General features: G+C 42.0%; 1 protein-coding gene across 1 annotated transcript in view; it reads left to right on the top strand.

Annotated features, from left to right (window-relative positions):
- Positions 1-16,147, top strand: part of SHISA6 (shisa family member 6) — a 260,291-nt gene that overhangs the window by 148,104 nt on the left and 96,040 nt on the right. The window lies entirely within an intron of this gene.

Here is a 16,147-nt window from a genome sequence, read left to right as displayed (position 1 = left end):
ACATCACAATAGCGTCTGTATTCTCAGTCCTCTTTCCGCCCCGTGGGACTTAATTTTTAAAAATTAAAACATCAACTAAAGCATCAATGTCTCTAGAACAATGATTCTCAAAGTGTGGCCCCCATACCAGCAGCCTCAGCTTCACCTGGGAGTTTGTTAGAAATGCAAGTCCTTGGGACTTCCTTATGGGTCCAGTGGTTAAGACTTTACCTTCCCATGCAGGGGGCGAGAGTTCAATCCCTAGTCAGGGAGCTAAGATCCTATATGCTTCATGGCCCAAAAAACCAAAACATAAAACAGAAGTGATATTGTAACACACTCAATAAAGACTTTTTAAATGGTCCACATCGCACACACAGACAAAGGAACGCAAATTCTTGGACTCTGCCCCACTGAATGGGAAACGCTGGGTGTGAGGATCAACAGTGCGTGCTCTAATAAATGCTTGGGTGATTCCGATGCACTTTCAAGTTGGAGAGCCACTGGCATAAAGAATTAAGATATGCTTCTTAATTGATGACCTCACCCAAGCAGATGGATGCAAAGAATCCGTCACTCAAGTATCAAGTCCTTAGAGCAGATCTCAGCGGGTGTTACCTAGAAATGGAGTTCTGTACCAGGCGTGAAGCTTCCATCAAATTCTAAGGGGCTAGGCATTAACTGCTGGGGAACTGAAGCCATCCATTCATTACTAACCCCAGAAAAATACCTCCCCACTGTACAAACCATTATTTCCCCATTGATCAAGGCAGGTGGGATGTGGTTGGAGGCTGATGATTAATTCAGATGTTTCTGACTTGGAAGAGCTCAGCTGTCTTCCTCGCTCACAGCTGCCTTATTGAAGCTGTGATATTAAAACGGTGAAAATTTCTGAAAGCTAATTTAACCAACCGACTTTAATCACCCAGGGTGACAGGACATGCTGAGAAACTGTAAAGACCGGGGCTTCGGTCAATTTCGAATGTTATCGCTTTTGACGGGGGCCGTTGCAAGACTCCCAGAGCAAATGGAATGGGCTCACTGCAATCTTTCAAATTAGTTACAAAGATCAAAACATAAAAAGCGGGAGTGATTTTTTTTTTCTGAGCATAAAAATTTATCCTTTCAGAAATAATTAATTTGATAAAATTACTCATTAGACCCATGTATCATTGTGTCATTATAACTGCAGTGTCTAAAATAACTTTTAGCTTTTCTTTTCGAGGAAGCCAGTACAAAGTTTCTAAAAGTTATGTGCCTAATTAGGTCAGGTACTAAGTAACTTGCCTTTCCAATACAGTTCTATGGAGAATACTAGTTATAATTACCCTCTCTAAAAAAAGAAAGAAAGAAAGAAGAGAGGGGGGGAGGAAGAAAGAAAGGAAGGAAGAATTGAACATGGGTTCAATGCAAGATTAGGATGGACATGTACACACTGCTATATTTAAAATGGATAACCAACAAGGATGTACTGTGTAGCACAGGGAACGCTGCTCAGTGTTATGTGGCAGTCCGGATAGGAGGGGAGTTTAAGAGACAATGGATACATGTATATCTATGTATAGCCAAAGGGCTGAGTCTCTTTGCTGTCCACCTGTAACTGTCACAATATTGTTAATTGGTTATACTCCAATATAAAATAAAACGTTTTTTAAAAAGCAAGTATTCCATCCATGTTGTACACATGAACTTTATAAACCAATACAATTTATTTTTACCTTAATAAATAAGTTTTAAAAAGATGAAATTGAAGGTCATCATGTTCACGGGATCCACAGTTCCAGGTTCATGGGTCTATTGTCCAGTGCTGTCTTTGTAAGTAACTGACATGTCGTGTCTGTTTGATAAAGTTAGTAGTTTGGGGAATATCACCTCATCCATTGTGATAGTCGTGTCTAACTCTTTGTAATCCATGGACTGTAGCCCACCAGGCTCTTCTGTCCATGGGATTTCCTAAGCAAGAATACTCGAGTGAGTAGCCATCCCCTTCTCCAGGGGGTTGAATCCAGGTCTCCTGCATTGCAGGCAGATTCTTTACAGTGTGAGCAACCAGGGAAGCCCCACATGGGTAACATCATAAAGAATCAGCAAATCAAGGCTCCCTTGGGGGACACAACCACACTTTACCTGGGTAGACTACTGGTGTGACCTAATATGTTGTTTCTGATACATAGAGATTGGGTCATTTTCCTTTCTCTGAGTTCAGAGGCACCAAAAACGAAATGTTTCTATGTCACTGGAAGCAGAGTGGTAAAAATTTACAAGGCTTCCAGAATTATTTGCATTGGTGGAGGAGCTTAGCTTTCCACCAACTCTCCCGTTGGCAGCAGACACAAGCTGGGGGTTAAGACCGAGATGCCCTTCAGTCTCCCAGGAGTCTAAGAACCAGCCCTGATTCTTAGACCCCTCTTTAAATCAGCCTTGATGCTCTGAAGGTGCAATCCATAGGGCCCAGATCCAGCAAGGAAGAGTAACTCAGGTTGGCTCAAACCTCCTCTGTGCAGTGTTAATGTCCCCAGTCGACAACCTGCAGAAGTCGGATGCGTTGATCCAATGCCCTGAAGCAGTATTAATCCTTGAACATCATGTTTTGCCAGCAGGTCCTTCACCTCTGTCTCCTTTTGTTCCCATAACAATTCTACAAGGTAGGTTCTACAACTTCTCTGGTGCTGATGCAGAAAAGGAAAGTTAAAGAGAATAAGTGCCTTTGCCCATCTTTGCCTGACTATTGCACTGCAGAGCTAGTATTTGAACTCAGTTAAGTTAGCAAGGTCTATCTAACTCTCCTTCCCTGGTCCTTGTTATGAAAGTGGGTCAACCCAGTAAACTGCCCTCTGATAACCTGGCTGAGTGATAAGGTGGACGTTCAGCAGGCAGAGGCTGACTTTAGCATCTTCCCTGGCCCATCCCTTAGGTCCAGGATTCCCCAGGCATCCTCTATTCCACACTGATTGATTGGCTCCAGCAACAGTTTAGGAGGGAGTGGTTGTCAGAGTGTGGTCTTTGGACCTACATCATCCATACCACCTATAAACAACTTACATGAATATGTATAACTGAATCACTGCTATACACCTGAAACTAACACAGCATTCTTAATCAACTGTGCTCCAATATAAATTACAATAAATAAATAAAAATTTTAAAAAAGCAAATTATCAGCCCCAGCCCCAGAGCTACTGAATCAGAGACTCTGGTGGTGGTGCCCAACAGGCTGGGTTTTAACACCTCCTCCGGGTGGTTCTCCTGCTTCGAGCAAGGTCTGAGAACCATTGGTCTAATGTATCCCTTCGTACAGACGAAAACAGAGGCTAAATTTGGTCTCCTTGGTCTCTCCTATTTGCTCCCTTACTAATTTTCTGTCTTTCATGTATTTAAGAAATTTCTTAGATTGACTTTGAAACCTCTCATACTGGTTTTTGTTTTCCCAAAATCACTTCTACATCTCCGTCTCTATTTCTGCTTTGCAAATAGGTTCATCATTTTTCTAGGTTTCACATATGTGCGTTAATATATGCTATTTGTTTTTCTCTTCCTGACTTACCTCACCCTGTATGACAGGCTTTAGGTCCATCCACGTCTCTGTATAGCACAGGGAACTCTAATCTATGCTCTTTGGTGAGTTAAATGGGAAGAAATACAAAAAAAGGAGGAGGGAATATGTGTATATGTATATATAGCTGATTCACTTTGCTGCACAGCAGAAAGTAATACTGCATCATAAAGCAACTGTACTCCAATGAAATTAAAAAAAAAAATCACTTCTAATTCACTAAGGCTATCACAGACCCCTCCCGGGCCCAACAGGGAGAACGTCTCCATCCTGCAGAAAAGGGTCTCTTTCCCCACTTTGGATTTTCTTGTGGGTACCTAGAGATTTACTCACCACACACACGCACCCAGGATTCCAATATGTGTGTGTGTGTGTGTGTGCATATGTGTGTGCTCAGTCAAGTCCAACTCTTTGCGACTCCATGGACTGTAGCCTGCCAGGCTCCTCCATCCATGGAATTCTCCAGACCAGAATACTGGAGTGGGTTGCCATGCCCTCCTCCAGGGGATCTTCCTGACCCTTCCTGATCGAACCTACAACCCTTGTGTCTCCTGCATTGACCCGCAGGTTTTTACCACTGAGCCATCTGGGAAACAGGATTCTAATGTGTGTGTTCAAATGGTCCCCAGACTTCCTGGGGTACAGTGACTTGAAAAAAAAAAAACAAACAAACAAAGCAAGAACTCTGCCTTTCCCCTCTGTTTTATCTAATGAGTGCCTAGCATTTTATAATTCCTTTTTGAAACGAGAATGTGATCTTCTTTTAGTTACCTTTTCCCTCTAAGGGATACTTGGAGAAGATAAGAAAATCTTGTCTCTGAATACGTGAGGCTGTTGCTTATTAACTGAAAGATGTAGTAGAAAAGATGAGTTTTGGAATCCATGAAACTGAGTTTAAATGTCATTTCCACTTTACCAGCTTTGAAGCCTTGGGGAAAAAAATCAGTTAAAATCTCTGAACGTTCCTCTTTATTTTTAACATGGAGAAAATAATACCGCATAGGGCTGTGTGAGAATTACAAAGTATGAGAGTGAAGTGGTTGGCATGTCGTAGGTGTTAAATAAATAACAACGATGACTATTACCGTGGAGAATGAAATGGCTTTATTTCCTCAGGCGTAGAGGTAAGGAAGCCACCTGATAAATGTGATGTATGTTCCTTAAGGACCATATTGGTTCCATGGTAAGGAATATACATGTGATTTCTATATTAACACTCTATTAACATTAATATTCTATATTACAATTCTGTTTACTCTCTCCTACATGTTTTTGAATTTTTAAGATAAAGCATGATTTCGGTGGAAATTTAGACTTGAATAGACTCACCTCATTGCTCTGTATTCTGGGTGATCCACCAGCCCCACCCTTGTATATATTTTTCTTATTTATTTTTATTGAAATATAGTTGATTTACAATGTCATTAATTTCTGCGGTACAGCAAAGTGATTTGGTTTTGCTGATTTTGTTTGGATTTATTTCTTTATTCTTGTCTGCAGTGCAATTTTTTTTTAATATATTTAAACTTTTTATTTTGTGCTGGGGTTTAGCAGATTAGGGCTTCCCTGTGATTCAGACAATAAAGAATCTGCCTGCAATGCAGGAGACCCAGGTTCAGCCCCTGGGTTGGGAAGACCCCTTGGAGAAGGAAATGGTGATCCATTCCAGTATTCTTGCCTACAGACTTCCATGGACAGAGAGCTTGGCGGGCTACAGTCCATGGGAACTCAAAGAGTGGGACACGACTGAGAGACTACACTACCATAGCCGATTAACAAACAATGTAACAGTTTCAAGTGAATGGCAAAAGCACTCAGTCATACTTATACATGTATCCATTCTCCCCTCAAACTCCCCTTTTTAAAAAATATTCTTTTCATAATGGTTTATCATAGGATTTTCTTAAACTGGAGGACTTAAAATGCTTTACAGCGTTGTGTTGGTTTCTGGTGCACAACAACATGAATCAGCTATATGTATATATAGATCACCTCCCTCTGGAGGCCCCCCCACCCCCCATGTATTGTATCTGTTCCCTTTACTCTTAGCCGTATTTCACAGGAATAATCTGGAAAGAACTGGGAAGCACAACTGTGCCGGGGGTGAAGGTAACAAGTAGGCAGATTATGTTTTAAGTGGATGTGACAATTAGAGGGGTCTGCATGCAGTGAGGAGCCTGCCAGAGCTCTTGTGCAGGGGATTTTGCAAAGAGACAGGACTTAGCTACCCGTGACATCCTTCCCAACCACAAGAGCCTGGGGGCTATGCTTCTCCGCACTCCCAGGTCTGCAGAGAGGTACTAGGGCACCTTTAAATGACTGAGAAGAATGAATGAATGAATGCACATGGCTTTTATAGCCCCAAGGTCACTCCCTCTTTCAGTATGCCATTCTACAACCTGTCATCACTGATCCCCCTAACTCCTGCCAGACTTTCAGTAACACTCCTTTTCAGCTGGGATTGTGTTAAGCGGAAAAACTGAAAACTTGGCTTAAAGCAAGAGGAGTCTGTTGACCTCACAAGCCAAGCAATTGGTTCTTTCCCTCATGGCTGCTCCAGGGCTGGAAAGTTTCAGCTGTCCCATTCCAAGGATAGAAAAGTGAAGACAGAGGAGAGGAGGACCACAAGAAACCTGCCTCTGTAGCACTTCTCTATTGCAGCTAAGAAGCCATGCCCACAGTGGGCGTGGACAACAGCCATGTGTTAATATGTAACTGACATCCATGCCGGAGGCATTTTGGGGCGGCTCAGCCAGACAGTTTGTTTGTTGTTGGGTTTTCTCACGTGTCCGTGGTTGGTTGTGGTCAGTGGGGTGGATCAGTTTCTGTGGATGGGGCGTCTGCCCATGTGTCTAGCATGATGCTGCAGCCTCACCTGGGCTGGTTCTGGCTGCAGAAGAGATGTGCATACAGGGCAGGCTGGAGAAAGGAGGCCATCGTCTACCGCAGACTCATTAGCCAAAGTTGAGCTGACCAAGTGAGGGCCTGGCTTTGCCTTCCTCCCTCCCCTCTTCTTCTTCCTCCTCCTCCATCTTCTCTTTCTTTTTTATAAGCTTTACCAGACGCTATAATAGAGACTGGCCAGGGAAAATTTTGCAGGGAAAGGGTATTGGGATAAATCACTTTGCAGCACCCACCCTATTATTTAACCCTCATCCTTGACTTTGCTAATAAATTTTTTGGACCAGCATCCCCATTAGACTGTCAGAGACCTCAGGTCCAATGCACTCCTATCAGCATATCCCTAGACACACTCATTTATATCCAAGCAGCCTTTGAAATGGCATTGGAGTCCCACTGCAGTGCTGGAGCAGGGTGAGTGATACAGAAAATATGCCTCTTTTCTTTCCCTGCCCCTCCCTGCCATTGAAACGCCAGTGAGTGCAAACTCTTGCAAAGCAACAGAGCATGGAAGGGCCGCCCTGGCTCCCTGCTAGTTTATTAGCTCAGGAACTCACACTCAGAGAAAGTATGAAGCAGACTTTCAAATACCCGCATATAGTAATAACGCTCCCTATGGATTCTTATTGGAAAGCCGAACAATTTGTAAGTGGCATGTAGGTAAATATCAGTCTGAATGCAGAAATGTGCTGGCTACATTGGTGTTCCAATAGCTATATATACCCCAAGGATAAAGAAGGTTATTATCCACAAAAGGAAAAAAAATAATGGATCAACTCAGGTTCTCAAGTTCATGAAATAATAATGAACATTTATTGAGCACTTACTACATGCCTGGTAATATGCAAACCATGTTATATAATCTTATTTAACCCTCGAACCATTTAAGAAAGTAGGAAATAGCTCCATTTTACAGATGGTGAGACTGAGGCACAGAGAGTTTAGGTGTCTTCTCCAAGATCAGGGATTGGAGAATCAGGGTTCAAATTCACCTGCATCTAGCCTCAAGCTCTGGCTCCTGGCTATTAGAACACTCTGCGTTCTGTTTATTTATCAGCCATGGAGCAAAAGTAATTATGAGTAAGCCTAGAAAATAATTTACGCTTTGTAGGTTTCAGCTGACAGTCTTGACTGACTGAGAGCCAAAATGATTAAAACTCAAATGAACGTGCAGTTACTCATGGATTCTAATGACCATTGTGTTGTTGAATGAAGCAGAATATATTAAGTCAGAGAATTATTGATAGTTTTAAAAGGTGTAAACAAGAGCCTTATTAATGAAGTTGTTCACTAGCTATGTCATTTATATACATTAAACCACACTTAACAGGCCTGGGTTTTATTGTCGGCTTTGTGATTGTTGTTTATTGTTTGACTTTTTGTGCTATAGGATTTTGGTATGATCCAAGAGATTAGTGTTTCCCAAACTATGGTCCACAGAATATTAGCTCTGTTCTATGTTTGTAAGGGTTCTATGAATCAAATACATTTGTAAAATGTAGGACTCACTAACATTTAAAGTTTGTTTCCTGCAAGGTTTATTATAGGGGTTCTTTTGCATATTGTCATCTGCACGTTGTGAGTTTCCAAGACAGCAGTACAGTCTGCTTTGTTGGTCTTACTGCGTGATGAGAAATCCTGACTTTTAATTGCTAGTTAACCTGGTCTCATTGTGGATGAACAGAGTTCATAGTGTCAGCTCAACTGTTAGATCGCCAGTTCCACTGGTGAATATCATAATATTTCATGTGTTTTGAGATTATTTGCTTCTCATTCTCCTAAAAATGATTTTCATTTTTTAATTTTATTTTAAAATATTTATTTTTATTATTTATTTAGTTAGTTGGCTGCACTGAGTCTTAGTTGGGTCACATAGTTCTAGTTCCCTGACCAGGGACTGAACCCAGACCCCTCTGCATTGGGAGAGCAGAGTTTTAGCCACTGAACCACCAGGGAAGTCCCAAAGTGATTTTCATTTTCAGTGACTATTACTTTGCTTTTAAATATTTAGGACTCCTCACGTTTATTTACCTAAAGACAAATAAAAATGGCATGTATGTGTCGACTTTTAAAACATCAAAGAAAATATTCATTATACTCTTTATGTTTATTGATTATGTACAAATATAAGATGTACCTTCACTTGGGTATTATTTTGTATTTCTGGTGCTAAATTCAAGAAAGACATAAGTAAACTGAATTGTGGGAGGAAACTAACATTTTTGAAATTCACTTTTATGTCTGACTTAATCCTTTCAAAACCCTTTGAGGTTTTTCCAAATGCAAAGCCTGCATCTCACATACATCAAACTATTTAACTTCACACAGCAAGCAAATCACTTAGGGTTTGAATCCAAACCTATGTGACTCCAAAACTTACATTCTATTTATTACAAAAAACAAACCAAAAGAGGATTTAAAATAAAATGATAGAAAAGCTACCATTTGAAAAGAGATCTGATTGGCAAACTAATAATAATAGTAATGGCAACAATTATATTACTTCCTTGTGACAGAATAGGCTAAAAGGGATTGTAATCAATTTTTGTTGTGGGCTTCTCTGGTAGCTCAGTTGGTAAAGAATCTGCCTGCAATGCAGAAAAACCCGGTTCGATTCCTGGGTGGGAAAGATCCCCTGGAAAAGGGAGAGGCTATACCCACTCCAGTATTCTTAGTCTTTCCCGGTGGCTCAGTTGGCAAAGAATCCACCTGCAGTGTGAGAGACCTGGGTTCGATCCCTGGGTTGGGAAGATCCCCTGGAGAAGGGAATGGCTACCCACTCTAGTATGCTGGCCTGGAGAATTCCAATGGACTGTATAGTCCATGGGGTTACAAAGAGTCAGACATGGCTGAGGGACTTTCACTTTCAAACCAAGAAAAGTGACAAAGAAACCAATCTATTCTGTTCACTAGATTTGAAAGTTAGAGAATAGTCCTGAAAGCTTGACAAGGGTTATTTTCAGAAAGGTCAAACTACTAATTCACAAAATAGGTAGTAAAATTATTAACTCTATTACCACTAAGAGATGGTTTATTCTAAGAACATAGATAGACTGAAGGAGTAAATGGATGCATTAGTGAGTGACTTTTGTTTGGGACTTCTGATGGCAAGACTATGGAAGACAATGATGCTCAGGCAGATCGTGCCCTTGGGTACCACCCGGTGACCAGCTAGACAGTCTGTTCAGTAAAATGGCACCTTGTAGATTCACCTCGGGGTGTTGGCAAAAATGGACGAGACTTTCTGGAACAGCTCTGGCCTTTCATAGATGGGGGACCAGTTTGCAGAATAACCGTCACTCCTATTAGGACTCAGCTAAGATGTTTCAGATCCTCTTCTAAGCAAAGTCACTGCTGGCATTTTGGTCATGGTAGAAGCAGAGCTTCTAGAAACTGAGCTAGAGTGTGGGTCTTTCCTTCAATTTATTTTTAATTGGAAGATAATTGCTTTACAGTATTATGTTGGCTTCTGCCATACAACAATGTGAATCATCCACAAGTACACATATATCCCCTCCCTTGGGGCTCCCACCCCTCTAGGCTGTCACAGAGCACCAGGCTGAGCCCCCTGCACATACAGCAGCCTCCCACTGGCTATCTGGTTTGCTTATGGTAATGTATATATGTCGATGCTGCTCTCTCAGTTCATCCCACCCTCTCCCTCCTTTGCTGTGTCCAAAGTCTATTCTCTGCCTCTCTACTCCTGCCCTGCAAATAGGTTCATCTGTACCATTTTTCTAGATGCCTTATATATGTGTTAATATACGAAACTTGTTTTTCTCTTTATGACTTACTTCACTCTGTATAATAAGCTCTAGGTTCATCCGCCTCACTAGAACTGCCTCAAATGTGTTCTTTTTTATGGATGAGTAATATTCCATTGTATATCTCTACCATGATTTCTTTATCCATTCCTTAGAGTCTACATCTTTAAGAAGTAAACTGATGAACAGATCAGAGGTCAGAATGTATGCTTCTATCTGAATAAATTAATCATCTATTATTATCATCAGGGACGAGATCTAGGAATTAGCTTGGTCCATTTTCAGGAAAGGGCAGCAAAGACAGGTATTAAAGAAACGTACATAGCCTGTCTTGTGAACAGGTGTGCGTGTGCAATACAGGCCGTGTGTGCCCCTCCTTAACCCTTGAACTTCAGGATGTTAAAAATAGGACCTTCAGGATGCCTTCAGAATGTTCAAAGTAGGACCAAATATGTCCAAAATATCACCACAAAAAAACAAAAATGTGAAATGTAAGTCATGGTTCTCTGTGATCTCTAATAGGGCATATTTTTTTCTTTTAAGTTATTATCAGTAGATGACTCTTTTTAATGTCCACATCCTGGTGTCCAAACAATGAAGGCATGTCGTGCCATCTCTGTTACTCTACTTGGCTGGAATTTTCTCTCTCGGTTTCATACAGGGTATGACATTTTATCTTGGTAGATATTTTATCACTTTATTCTTCTTAGTTCCATCTGGTTGGAGGCCTCTCTTTCACACATTTTCTCCCACCTACCCTTCACAACCATCAACTTCTCTTATTTCTTTATTCTTTTTTCATCTCCCCCCTCCTCCAAAATACACACACTTTGGCTTGATTTCTAGCTCTACTCCCCAACTGGCTATATAATGTTTGACAAGTCTCTTAACTTCTTGGAGGCTATTTCCTTGTATATAATCGAGAAGTAATAACTGCCCTGCTCACGTCAGTTTGCCCGCTGTAAAGTGCTAATATAAGCTTGTTGTTGTGATTATTAATATTCTACCCCGCCTTCTCCACTAGAGCATAAGTGTCCCAGGGGAGGCTGTCAGTCATTGTGATTACTGGAAAGGCTGATGGGGAAGGCGCTCCTCTCCCTGGTCCCACCCACCTACTTTCACCATCACATTCTTGGGTTTATGATGGATTTGTGCTTTTCCCTTTCAATGACTTGAGTTCTGTTTCTCTGGTCAGTGGAGACCATTCCATTTCTATGCTGTTTCCATTTGTTCAGCCAGTACAACTAAGTGTGGCGTGCTTGTGTTTCCATTCCTCTGTAACCTGGCTTTCTTCCTCCCTACCTGGAGATGCGAGGCTGCTATGAGTGCCAAAGGTCCTGGGAGTCACAAGGCTTAAAAGGAAGATGGGGTTGGGAGGGGTGAGGGAAGGGATAGTTGGGGAGTTGGGATGGACATACTGGGATAGTACACACTGCTATGTTTAAGACAGGTAGCCAACAAGGACCTACTGTGTAGCACAGGGAACTCTGCTCAATGTTACGTGGCAGCCTGGATGGGAGGGGAGTTTGGGAGAGAATGGATACAGGTATATGTATGACTGAGTCCTTTCTCTGCTCACCTGAAACTATCACAACATTGTTTGTTAAGCAGCTATACTCCAATACAAAATAAAAAGTTAAAAAAATAATAAAAAGGAGAAGAGAGGGTAAAAGAGACGAGAACTGAGAAAGGAACACCGTTAGGACAATTTGGATGGTATTGGGATAATTCCAGAACTGGTCCTCCATTGTTATCATCAACTCACTGCAGAGGTGTGATTAAATCACTGTTAGATGACCTTGAGTGAAAACCATTAGGGATTCAGATGGAGTGGAGACATTTTTATGTGGCTTTTGAAAACACTGTGCGAAGACTTCTTAAATTCTTTAAACGTAGCCAAGAGATTTTCTTATTTCTATCCCAAAACCACCTGTAAAAAATAAGCACCCCCCCAAAAGTAAGCTATAAATGTAATTAAAGCATCCCTTTGAAGGGAGAGTTAATGAAAAATAGCACTGGGCTGGAGCTCAGTTCTGTCTTTATCTCCTGTTCCCGCCACCTTCTTCCTAGGTAATTAATCAGGAATAATAATCATACATCTCTCTCCAGGCCAGAGCACACCTCCACGTTCATCATCTCGTTTGAACCTGGCCACGGTCTACTGGTGACGTAAAACAAGCACATGGGATTCGACTAGGGGCAAATCCTCCCCCTTCTGAACCAATTGTATCACTTTTTATTTTCCTCTGAGAACTTATGTTATATTCGCCAAGAGTAAACATTTCTTTTTTTAACAGAATTATTATTTATGGATTTATTTTTGACTGTGCCAGGTTTTTGTTGCTGCGCATGGGCTTTTTCTCTAGTTGAGGCGAGTGGGGGTTACTCTCTAGTTGCAGTGCAAGAGCCTCTCATTGCAGCGGCTTCTCTTGTTGTGTCTCAAGGGCTCAAGGGCACACGGGCTTTAGAAGTTGTGGTACACGGTACACGTGGCATGTGGGATCTTCCTGGACCAGGGACTGAACCCATGCCCCCTGCATTGGCAGGCGGATTCTTAACCACTGGACCTCCAGGGAAGTCCCCAACTGTGTCAGTTTCAGCAAACCACTAACCCTTGTGATGTCCATCTGTTCACGCACATGGAATGCACATAATAAATTCCCATGTGGGCATTTTGAGGGTGAAATAAGACAATGTGTATAAAAGTGCTTTGCAAAGCCCAAAGTACCACATAGAAGTTTGTCAGATGTTAGGAACCAGGGAAGAAGTTTAGACGTTCCACGTGTAGGGTTTTGGTGGTAAGCAATGGAAACCAAGTCTATAAGTTAAGCAGGAAAGGAATACATTGGAGTACCATCACGTAATTCACAGACTCGACAGCAAAGCTGAAGATGCAGGCTCATACAGGATCCAGGAATCAGTGAGAGGCCAAGAGACAGAGCTGCAGCTCTAACAGGACCCTAGGAGAGTGTAGTCAGGCTGTTTCCACAGTTGGTCCCTCTGCTGCTACCACCGAAGAAGTTGACATGGCCACCACGCAAATGAATTCTAAGTAGTCACTTGCCTTATAGCATCATCTGCTCTAGACGTGGGTGGATCAGTTGATTGGCCAAGTTCAGATCACTGCTTGCACTCTGACTGCCAAGATGCTGAGAGATGGAAACCCTTCTATAGTTGTCTTCTATACTAGGAGGCAAGATTCTGTCTCTTACCTCTCCTGGAGTTTCTCCCCACATAGGAAAGGTGTTCAGAAGTCACTCTGAGGCCCCTTTGGATTAAATGACCTACCCTAGGGCCGCAAACAATTGGACTAAATCCCACCTCTTGTCATTTCCAGCCTCCTAGACTTTTCCACCATCTTGTTTCCTCCTATAGACGTGTTCAGTCTTTGAACGAATATTGAATCTCTCCCACCAATCATGCACTGTGGTGAGGTGTCTCCAGCTCTCCTATTTTGAGATTTTATGATGAAATGTTTCCATGCAGCATTCCCCTGGTGATAAAGCACTATGTTGAGAACATTGTTTTCATGATGAAATTTTAGACAGCCTGAAATTTAAAATGAAGATTACTATCAGAAGGATCCTGCAGATTCAGCAGAGAGGCAAGGCTGGAAAAGATAATTCGCTCAACCAAAAGTAAGAGGGAATAACAGCACCAGGGGGACTTCTCAGGTTCCATCAATGTCCACTGTTCCACTTCAATCTATAAATCAAAACAGAGGTCACACGAGTCAAGGACTTATAGCCCATAACAAGCCGTTTCCATACACTGTCTCCACTTTGCCTGTGTCCAGCACCGAGAGGTAGAAAGAGTGGGTGCTCTGAGAGTCAGTTCAAGGCTGATATCCATAAACCAGTAAATAAACAGTGGAAGGAATGTTCCTCTTTCTCAAGAGGCTTTCTGCCTTCCCGTAGTTGTTGCTGGATAAGAAATAGAGGGGCTGCAGATTCCTGAATGTGTGTGTGTGTCACTTTAGTCATGTCCGATTCTTTGCAACCCCATGGACTGTAGTCCACCAGGTTTCTCTTTCCATGGGATTCTCCAGGCAAGAATACTGGAGTGGGTTGCCATGCCCTCCTCCAGGAGATCTTCCCAACTCGGGAATTGAACCCGCATCTCCTGCATCTTCTGCATTGACAGACAGGTTCTTTACCACTTGCAGATTCCTATAGGATGGCAAATAAGTATCTTAGACTGAATTCTCTAGTAAGTGGAGCTTGGAGCAGGTTGTTAGGTATTAGTATGTGGGGAAGTACAACCCCAGGGGGCAGACAAGAGAGTGCAGGAAAAAACAGGAGTGAGTCAGGAAAGATAGGAAGGCCAATTTAAGGGATTGTGTTGTGGATTTTACAAGAAGAGTAGTTGATTGCTCAGTTTCTTAGGATGTGTTCAGAGAGGTCACCTGAAACCATGGCATGGTTTTGTTTTTTTCTTTTTGCTTTATTTTTGTTTGTTTGTTAATTGAAACATAGTTGACTTACAATGTTCTGTTCATTTCTGGTGTACAGCAAAGTGATTCATTTATATATATATACATATATATATATTCTTTTTTAGATTATTTTCCATTATTTTTTATGGCAAGATTTGAATATAGTTCCTTATGCTCTATAATATATATGTTACAGAAGAACTCAAATGAACTTTTGGGCCAACCCAATGTCTACAGTAGGACCTCGTTGTTTATTTATTTTATACATAGCAGTTTGTATCTGCTAATCCCAAACTCCTTGTTTACCCCTCCCCAACACTGCACGCTTTAATAGTCTACCTTAGGGTGGAAGGGAAGAGAATTTTTATGCTTTTTCTTGTCTCTCTTTGGTGAAAGTTGTCCCGTGTGACATGGAGTCTCCTGTACTTCTGGGTTTACCTCCAAGGCCCTTGAGTAGCCACCTAGGAGTGGCTGGGACCCTGGGACCCAGGAAGGCAGCGTCCATGGCACAAGCCACAGTCCTCAGGCTAAGTCCGTGATCAAAGTGAGCCAGTGGTCCTCCCATCCCTCCACCTGCATCCCCTGGGCAAGACATCGCATGTGTCGCAAAGGGCCAGGCTGTCTCATGCCTCAGTAGCCACAGGAGAGCCCAGAAGTGAGAAGCAATAGGCACGCATGTGACTGGCATGGGGGACCTGGAAGCAGTCACTAAGGAGACCCCAGTCAGCCAAGTGAGTGGAATGCGATGAAAGAGGCACAGAGGTCAAACAGTCCCTCTGCGTCTACAAGAAGGCATTTGGGCCAGGAGGCTTCACCATCAACAGGAAAACACAGCCAAGGGTGTCTGGAGAGGTAAATCAACTGGGTTACATACACTAAGTCAGCTTGAAAATCCTTTCACCACACTGGATAGAACACAAATGAATTAAAATTCATGGCTAAACTTGAAAGAAGGGGAAAATACTTAGTCCCAGAAAAAAACAAGGAAATTAAGACAAGATTAGTCAATGTAGAGACTGGTTTTCTTGCTAGTCTTAGAAGTTGGGAAAGAATGGGTTTTGATACCAGTAACCTATGGGAGAAAGGACACAAAACCTCAGGCCTGAGCAAAGTGAGAAGCATAGACTCATGACTCTCAAAGGACCCTATCCCTCGAAAAACTAGAAAACACATTCTCATCAGCATGAGGCAGCAAGAAAGAAGCTCTTCTCTCTCTGCCTGCATTTGGCAAAAAAAAAAAAAAAATTCTTTTGAAAAATAAAAACCAGGACTGTATTTCTTAGATGTGTAAGGTCTGATTTTATGTTGCTGAAAAGGTACAGGAAACCATCAAGGTGAAATATATCATAAAGCATAAAAATTGATCCTGAGATAGTGCTACTCCTAGGGTGCTCAGTAGAAGCACAAACAGAAATAGAGTGGAAAGGCATATGCAGGATTTCTGAAAGTAAAAAGAACATCTTACAGAAGACCATTTCACCATACGGCCACACCAACTATCTGATAACTAGACTT

The sequence above is a fragment of the Bubalus bubalis genome, chromosome 3 (assembly GCF_019923935.1).
Source record: "Bubalus bubalis isolate 160015118507 breed Murrah chromosome 3, NDDB_SH_1, whole genome shotgun sequence".
Lineage (NCBI taxonomy): Eukaryota > Metazoa > Chordata > Mammalia > Artiodactyla > Bovidae > Bubalus > Bubalus bubalis.
This window is presented reverse-complemented; position numbering and strand designations above follow the sequence as displayed.